This window comes from Pleuronectes platessa, chromosome 14, assembly GCF_947347685.1.
Source record: "Pleuronectes platessa chromosome 14, fPlePla1.1, whole genome shotgun sequence".
Classification (NCBI taxonomy): Eukaryota; Metazoa; Chordata; class Actinopteri; order Pleuronectiformes; family Pleuronectidae; genus Pleuronectes; species Pleuronectes platessa.
This window is the reverse complement of record NC_070639.1, coordinates 6,103,482-6,113,048: the sequence shown is the minus strand read 5'-3', so window position 1 is coordinate 6,113,048 and position 9,567 is coordinate 6,103,482. Positions and strand designations below refer to the sequence as shown.

At 41.2% G+C, this 9,567-nt stretch overlaps 1 long non-coding RNA gene across 1 annotated transcript; it reads left to right on the top strand.

Annotated features, from left to right (window-relative positions):
- The first annotated feature begins 4,166 nt into the window (after nucleotides 1-4,166).
- On the top strand, nucleotides 4,167-4,839 carry LOC128456008 (uncharacterized). Its single transcript, XR_008341779.1, has 3 exons — nucleotides 4,167-4,237; nucleotides 4,313-4,488; nucleotides 4,570-4,839. It is a non-coding gene; the product is annotated as an uncharacterized LOC128456008 (long non-coding RNA).
- The last annotated feature ends 4,728 nt before the right edge of the window (nucleotides 4,840-9,567 follow it).

Below are 9,567 nucleotides of genomic sequence, written 5' to 3'. Positions count from 1 at the left end.
AAGCCTGTTCTTGGGTTAGGGTTAGAAAAAACAAATTCTGTTTCAATTGAACTTTACAATGATTTACAACAACACTCCAGTCCAAGTGTAATTATCAGTCACCACACAAAAAATAATAAATTGTAAGAAATAAAAATATTTACACGTGTCATTCGTTATGGTCTAAAGGAGCAATTTGCCGTAAAGATTTTGGACCTTCGGGGACATCTTGTGCTGCTCAAGCTGCATGGTTATTTTCTGAAGGACTTCAAATGTGTAATGCAGAGGTATGGGGTAAGCTAGGTTGATGGCATAAATATATCCTAGAAAGAGAGCACAACCTGAGGCAACTGAGGTCAGACCACTTAGCACCTCCACGCCCTCAATAATGATGCTGATATCTTCAGGTGGCTCCTGGCATCCTTGCCCCTCTTTGCGAATTACAACTACTGCCATGGTGAGCTGCTGCTCCAGGTCCTTCTCAGCACTTGAGTCCAACAGATGACACAAAAAACAAACATCATTGGCAGCACTTTGCACTGTTATACAGTAACTATGCATTGGGTAGGACAAAAAATGCACCATGTGTAGGATATTTATGTATGTCCCCTGGACTGACATGCATATTTGTGTTAAAACTTACAAGATATTCCTTGATCAGGTCATCTGCATCTTCTCCCAGGAATATGATGAGGGCTTTCAGGAGACACTCTCTCAGTAGGTGAATATTAGTAGGGTCAGGAACCTCAATTCCGTTACCATTCTCCGGCTAATATGTTTTGACGACTGATTTGAAATCTTTACACCTTTTATAAAAAAAATTGCCCCTATGTCCCTCGCAAAAACGTCGGCATTTTTTGCTAGAGGGCCGAATCAAAAATGGCAGCTGGCACCATCTTGTAAAAGTAACTTTTTTACCATAGCACCTAGAATAATGTATTAATACACTATTTGTGGTAAATTGACCATAAGGATTGTGATTCTGACATCATTTTGACATTAAAACATCCTGTTAACCCCAAAATCCAAGATGGCCACCATCCGGGAGAGCAAAAATTTAAAGTTTTATACACAAATCAGCCCCAGGTCTCCAGAAGATGGGTGATGTGTGGCCTTTATACATTACTTATTATGGAAGGACAAAAACAAAGAATATCAGAAATATGTTATATTTAATAACTGTAACTTAAGAAAGGAACGAAAAACACTTGAAACATGCCAATAAGAAATCATTGTACCCCAATAATTTCACCTTTTGGTGATTAAAAAAAGCAAAAATTGTAAATTACAGGATGCTTTCATGTTGTTAAAGGTTACACATTATTATAACAATGTAACTGGTGAATAATAAGGACATTGATATATAAGATTAGTCTAAATCAGAGCATTCTGCCTCACTAGAATCTAAATCACCACTATCCGATGAATCCCATCGCATACTCTGCACATCAGCATTTTTCTTTTAATCACAATCATACTCGCTCATATCTTCCTCACTGTCTTCAACTGGCCTTGATGCAGGTAGATGAGTTGGAAGAGCAGGTCGTGTGTAGCAGACAGGGCGACAATGACCATCCAGCAACTCCCATCCATGTCTGATTGGCAAGGGGTGGTGCTTCAGGGAGGGATGGCGTACTAGATATGCCAAGTAGTTGGCACGGAGGCAGTGTTGGCGTAAACTATCTTCATCTGGGGGTAGAAGGATGAATGATTTATATTTCATGCTCTTCCACTTCACCGCATGGGCCTCAGCCATGGTGCTACTCTTCTGGTCACCATATATGACATGTCTTGTGAACTTGAATAGCTCCTGTAACACCTCCTCCTCAAGGTCAAGGCTATCTCCGCACTGTGAGAGCTGTTGTCGTACCATAGGGCTCTTCGCCACCTGGTCATACACTGACTTCTTACCCTTGTCATAGAATCCAGAGTTAGCATCACATCCTGTCATACAGTGCAGCTGCACAATGCAGTCTGCCATCTCGTCAGTTACCAGATCACTGCAGACTACCGTCTCCTGCTTTCTCCTGATGTAGAGCATACCAGGCAGTTAGTTTGAGATAAACGCTGCTGCGACATAGGCATCAGTATCAGCAGAATCGATGACACTCTCTGTATTGACCTTAGTTCATGTTCCAAAAGATAACTGTTTTGACGTGGTCAAAGAACATTGTCTGAGCCTCACGGAGAGTGACATTGTGCATCAATGGAAGCTTGTCATCTTCACTCATTTTCTGGTATCTACGCACATGTTTCAACCAGCATTTTAGGTGATATCTGATCTCAAGTGCATAGGGTTGGTCAGCCGCAAAATCTATTAGACAGTTAATTCTGGTGCGCATTACTTGGTCTTCCAGGGCCACTGTGTGGCTCTTGAATGCTGTCCATGCTTGATCATATGAAATCAAGTGCAGCTTTGATTCTGGGTGCTTCTTCGACTCTGGAGCACAGCACCAGACACATTTAGTTTTGTCATGGATCGGCCCTAGGCTTGATCGCAGCCGTTTGGAAGCTGAAGCCATATGTGGGGAACAAACATCAGACATAGACAAAGAATGACATTGGCTTTCTTCAAACTCTTCTTTTCTCTGTCTTTTGTTGGCTTGTTCTAGTTTTTTGGTATTCGAAAAAGTCTATATACATGTGTTATGAACACATTGCCAATGGGAACTTTATCCCAATCGACAGTTCTGTAAACATCTCAAAATTTGTCTAGACCCTTCCATAACAGGGCCTTTTTCTATCTTTTTTTTTCACCTCTCCATTGACGTAATTGAATCAGTGTCTTTATCACAAAGCCTGCCACACTGAAGGACACATGGAATGCCTGGCATGTTTGCAATTGTCAATTGTCAATTCACTTTGCTGTCTCGCATATATATTTGAAAGACTCGAAATAAGGGTTTGTTAATAATGTGTGAGTTATGATATGATTGTAGGGTGTTGGGTGAAAAAGAACCTTCGAAAACTTAACCAAACCCTGTCTGTGACCACCCGCTATGAAATAACATTAAAAGAGGACCTTGTGTAATCTGTGTATAAATCTTGGATTTCGGGGTCAAAATTATGTCAAATTTACAATCCTTATGGTCAATTTACCACATAAAGCAGGTGTGTCCAAACTACGGCCCGCGGGCCATCTGCGGCCCGCCATCCATTTTAAATTGGCCCGCCTCAAAAAAATTTAAATAAAAGAATCTTGATTCTTGTTGTTCTGGATTTGTACCCTCGAGTAGGGGAGAGCGGGGTAATGTGAGACATTTTTTACATTTGCTCCCCTCTAGGCGAGCTAAAATGATATATAAGTAACATTTACACATTTACCATTAATTCAGGATGTTTCCTAGCAATGGAAATGATCAGAATGTCTTCAGGACAAAGGGCAGTGAAAATATGATTGTTTGTAAAAAAGTGGTCTTGTGTCTCACTTTACCCCAGCTTAGGGGTAAAGTGAGACAGACCAGAGAAATCAAAGGGGTAAAGTGATCCACTTACCTTTTCCACTTTAAAACTACCATAACAACAAATGGTGTAATAGGTCAATTAAGCACATTTATGATTATTATGATTCATGTGATCTCTTGCACACCCTAGCTTGCCTGCACATTGTTTCTCTGTCCAATTGGCAGGGACAGGGATATTGTTTTTCTCTGCGTATTCAAATGCTAGTTCACGGCACTTAACTGGAGCAAGGCCATGGAACTGGTCAGCTAGTTGTTTCAAGTGTTTGGCAAGCTCCTCCTCCATCTCATATGTGAATATTCTCTTTGCCTCAGCTACTGCACCCCAGAATACTGATTTTACTTTTCCTTTCTCTTTATGAATCTTTTGAGGGTTGTCTTATCAATATTTCTATCCCTTCCAGCTTTTCTTAAGGACTTCTTTCCTTGCATGACCTCAGCGGCTGCACTCTCCATCTCTGCGAGGGGTGTTTGGCCCAAGGTTGTCTTCCTGGTGTAGTTTCTTTGCATGATGGCTTTTCTACAATGTTTAAGGCATTAAAAATAAAACATATGTAATTTAATATTACACTAAAATATGGTTAAGACTAAACTTAATGTAGCAGGATGGGCCTTTAATTAGTGCTGCAGTACCGGCCCATCACGGTTGGTTGCGCTGTCTATAAAGGTGAGTGGTTGTGCACTGGGAGCCCTCTTGCCTTGAAGCTCCAGACTGCCCCGCCTCCTGTTATCACCGCACCTGGCCGCCTCACCTGGTCGCCTTTTGTTAGCTGGGTCGTGCAGCTCGCCGTTGTTTGGTATGTAGTAGTTGTTTGCATCTGTGTACCTTCTAAACTTTGCACAAGTCCTCAACACTGGCTTCCATCCCTTAGGCAGTTCCGGGTCTTCCTTCTCCCGTATCGGCCCCAATTGTAGGGCATGCGAGTGTTTTCCTCCTCTGCCGGTTGCAGCGGGGAGCGATCAGCTGATCGATCGAGTTGCACGTAATTGTGCTGCTCGATGCAAGCGATCTCCTTCCTCCCCTTTGATGTTCATTCAACTCCTGACGGTATGTGGATAAGATGACGTTAACTCAAGTTACCACAGTTGTTGTTCAGCTTCTAGAACAAATGTATTTTTTCTATGGCAGGGTTGACGTGTGTGTGGGCGGTTTCTGCCAGCACGTTTTTCCCCCCCCTCTTCACGCTGCTGTTGGCCGGCTGCTGTTTTGCCCACTGGCTTATATAGCCAACACATCCATCCTACTCTGCATCTCCTACTGTGCTGTACCTACCATCGAGTATGGTGACTGCTGCCTCATCCTCAGTCTCATCTTAATCTATTCAGTTAACCGACTTCTAACTGATCTTATTGATGATATTATTTGTGTTTTGTGGTTTGCTTTGCATGTTTTTGGTTTAATTCGTTTTCTTAGTTATTTTGGTTTGGCTTAATTGCTTTACCTATTTATTTGGATTCATCAGTTTGGATAAATCTCCATTACTTTTGATTTAATTTCTTTGTTAGTTGTCTTTTGTTTGCATTTATTGAGTTTATTTGCCCTCCCTTATTTGTATTTTGTGTTGTGTGTGTGTGTGTGTGTTCGCTTTAGTGTGGTTGGGTGAACATATTTTATTGCGAAGTCATGTTTAAAGATTGTATATATTAATTAAAAGGAATTGAAATTGTATGTTGGACCCAGTCTCAAGCTTTCATTAGTAATGAACTTGTGTGCTTTAACTTTAAGGTTAATCTAACTCTCCAGGTGAAATTCCTGGGGTGGCGTTGCTGGCAATTTGTCACTAGTTCAACTAAAACTTCATCGTATTGAAGCCTCGAACGTCGAATGCCACATTAACTTGTGCTACATGTCTCACTTTACCCCACAGCCAACATTTTAGAAAAAACAACATCTCTTAGCAATTCAGGCTAATCTTCAGCTAGCATCAATCACATGGTTTTATATGTTGGAAGTTCACCAACATGTATGATATAAGTTTCTCTACCTGAATCAATTTGACATTTTTGAGAAAAAACATTCAAACCATAGCATCAGCACCAACTTCTCCTTCATGGTAAGGGTGGAATGGGAGGGGCTTGAAAACATAATGATCACATGACCACAAATGTGTTCCATTGCCTAGATACAGGGGGTGTCTCACATTACCCCGCTCTCCCCTTCCCTTGAATGCACTGATTGCAAATCGCTTTGGATAAAAGCGTTAGCTAAATTGATTGTAATGTAATGGACTATGGCCCACTGTATTGTACTTCTCAGTTTTGACACTAGGTGGCGCCAAGCCCCCCCGCCCTAAGCTACGCGATTGAGGCGCACTGTCAACAGTCCGCTCCAGGGCAGGGGGGCGTGGCGGCGTGAGTGGCCCAGACCTTCAAATTTGTTTCTGTATGTGGCCCTCAGGATAAAAAGTTTGGACACCCCTGACATAAAGGGTCTTCATGCATTATTCTAGGTGCTCTGGTTAAAAAGTAAATTTGTGTATTAGAAATTACGGCTGTGCTCGAAAACTCTTAAAATGCTCTCTTATGTAAATTTAAAGTTTTCGGTGTTTTCTCCCTTCGATTTTTCGATAGTTACAGAGAAATAGACACTGTACTATCCTATAACACCGTTATTGTAACCAGCAATAATGGTTGATGTAATTTGCGAGGCATCAGTCAGCCAACTTTCTAACATTAGCACGTTAGCCTACGTCAGATAGCCTAACGTTTCAGCGTACCTAACAACGTCACACGTTATCGTACACGCTATATTAAAAAGGCCGTTCAAAAACAATGTTTTTTTTAAGATACCATCATACGTAAGATATCTTGCGTCAGACACCTGTCTTAATGAGAGATCGAGGATTAAGACAGCTATCTAACTTTTAAGAGTTTTTGAACACAGCCTACGTTTAAAAAGTTAATTTTACAAGATAGTGACGGCTGCCATTTTGGATTTGGCCATCTAGCGAAAAATGCCAACATTTTTGCGAGGGACATGGGGGCTAAATTTGGTATAAATGGTGTATAGATGTCAAATCAGTCATCATAACATATTAGGTCACGGAATTGAGGTTCCTGACCCTCCTATATCCTTCGTCTAGGGAAAAAATTATCTTGATTAATTTTAATTTTCCAAATCTCTAAAAACAGATGTCTTAACTCTTACAGCTAAACCCTTTCATCTGCTTAAAAGAGGGATATGTGATTCTAGACTTTCATAAAAAAAGTAACAATGTGAGTGCAATGGTGTATCTTTTCTACAGCTGAAAACATGACCTGTAAATTTAAAGACGTGGTCAACATTGGCTTGCCCATGTTTATGCATCCATAAATGATACAGATAACCTGTGACACCCCCCTTAGCTACTAAGAAAAATAAGGATTCTCCTCTGATGATACACATCTACCTGGTCCAATGTCTGCATGATGCCAGCAATCTTCTGGCATGGGCTCCTCCTTTGGAACGGATGACTCTGATAAGCTCACTGGAGTGCATGTCCAACTTGGCCATGAATTTCTCCTCCAGGGGAACAGCCATGAGCCTCTGGAACTCTGCGTTGATCTTAAACAGACAATCGATATTGTATCCTTCCACAAACGGACTGGTACACAACCTTAGGTTTTCCTAAGTAGCCATAGAAGCATGCATATAAAAATATAAATACACCAAAAAGTACAACAAATATGGAAACTATGGACTAATAATTAATACAAAAGCTGAGAAACGTTGATCACTTCAGTTCCATAATTACCTCTCTTTGTTGGAATAGTGCATGCCATCTCTCCTTGAAATCCTTAAGGCTAGGCTCTTTGTTTTCCACCTTTTTTCTGCTGTAGGCAAATGTGAGAGCCATTTTGTCTGCAATTACCCTTTCGTTATTCCTTACACTGACCTGCCTCTGAAGTTCAAGTCTCTCTTTTTCAAGGCTTTCCAGAGTCTCACCAATGGGTAAGGATGGACATTTTTTTTGCTTCAGCTCGGTTTGGCCTCTAAATGGGCTAGGCTCCTTTAAACAAGGGTGCTTCTCTTGTTGCAGCTCTGTGTCGTATGAAAATCAAGGTAGTGGGATGGCCGCTGGCCACTGATGTTTACAAGATGACACAGACTCAGGGGACGAGAGGAGCACTGTATCATTTTATCCCCTCATCAGACTCAGTTGACAGTGAATGAGATGATGTGGTCTCAGTGGCACTGATCGAAGGTTGATTTGTTTGCTGGTGGATCACCTTGATTGTCCCCAAATCCTGAAGCTCACTGGTAAAATTCAGGTTGAATTACAATTTCAATAGGGCCTCTCACCATTCGGTTCTTGGGCCCTAAAAAGTCGTTGCCAAAATCTGGGTCCATGTATTGTACTCTGATGTTGCCCTCCAGTCCAAAGGTATTCTTTATCTTGCTGAGAAGGTCATCCAGTGAGTTTTGGATTCCATCTGGAAGAGTCCGTTTTTCAACGTTGCTCTCCCTAAAAATCACCTTAAGCCTTGCAGGCGTTGAACCAGTCATTGGGAGTCTGAGAAGAGAACACAAGCAGAAGGTTCAGTATATGAGGCACATCCCCGCTGAGCCCTTTTGACTAGCTTCTAATAAAAAAGTAGAGGAACTAAAGTAAATTTAAGGTACTTGTACTTAACATGAGTATTGACATTTTTATCCACTTTATAACATTGGGGATAAAACAATCTAATTATTATGCATTATCTTTCCCTTGTACATTGATTTAATATCAATGAGAACTGAAAAACATCACAGTTGTCACGGTTTGAGGAAGGAGATGGACCCAGGATGCAGAGGTTATAATGAAAAAAGGTATTTAATATAAAAAGGAGTCTTAAAACAAGACAAAAACAAAACATGAACAATAACAAGTAAGGACTGGCGACAAGGCGCCCGGAGAACAAGGAAAGAGAAGCTGGGCAAGACAACAGGACAAAACAAACCATAGATTACGACGTGTAGAAATGAGTAACGAACCGACAAAGGGCAGAAGGAACACAGAGGCTTAAATAGAGACACAGGGAAGGCTGGGGTAACTAGCCACAGGTGCAACACATGAGGGCTGGGAAAGACAATCACCAAGACAGGAAGTGACACACCCGAGAAGCTGGAAACAACACACAAGGAAGGCGAGACTACAAAATAAAACAGGAAACAGAAAACACACAGAGACAAATTAACAAACTAAAATGACAGGATGTCACACCAGTTCTATTAGCATTTACTGAGTGGATTATGAAAAGGGGACAAGATACGCTGTCCTCTATCAGAATGTGGGGTCCCATGAAGTAAATGAGAGTGGCAGAAGAAAAATTGGATAAATATGTCAAATTTGGAATGTTGAAATCTTAAACTAGAAAGTTAAAACTTGTGTCAGTTACACTTTAATGTTCAGTGTGTAGAATTTAGTGACATCTCCTGGTGAAGTTGCATGTTGCAGATGAATACCCCTCACCTCACCCTCTACTTCCGAACATGAAAGAGAACCTGTGGTAGTCATAAACATTCTGCCAATAAATCCCTTTCAACTAAATCTTACACAATGACACAATAACAAATAAAAACTTAAAATAATAAAATAAAATAACATTGCATTCAGGCCTCACCCTTTAGACATGAATGTATCTTTTCAATGAGACAAGACGCATTCCTTCGATTTTGTAGTCTGCCAGTGGGTATGCATCTAGAAGTTCTTGTTGCTCAACAAGTTCCACTTCCTTGCCTGGTGATGTTTGCAGATCATAAGCTCTATAATGTTCCATATACCATCCACTGAGCTTCTTCACAGCAGTATTACCATTTGGATGATTTCACTAAACTCATCCCATCCCCGGCGCGGACACTCTCCAGAGGGGGGCGCAATGTCACAGACCAATTTTTTAATTAAATAAAATAAAATGACCGACGACCTGTCACTGGTTAGTGAAAGCTCCGTCAGTGGCAAAATGCTAGGGGCTGGAATGACACAAACAAATCAAATACTGTTTCGTTCCTGATCCACCAATCAATAGAGGTGTGTTATCATTTGCACGCGAGTTGCACGTAAGCTTCCGAGTATAAAACTAACTGCAGGCATGGTCAGCGCTCACCCTCACTGAGACAACACCCTACAGAGTTTGTGCGATTGCTCTTGTTTCCTCTTTAATTCAG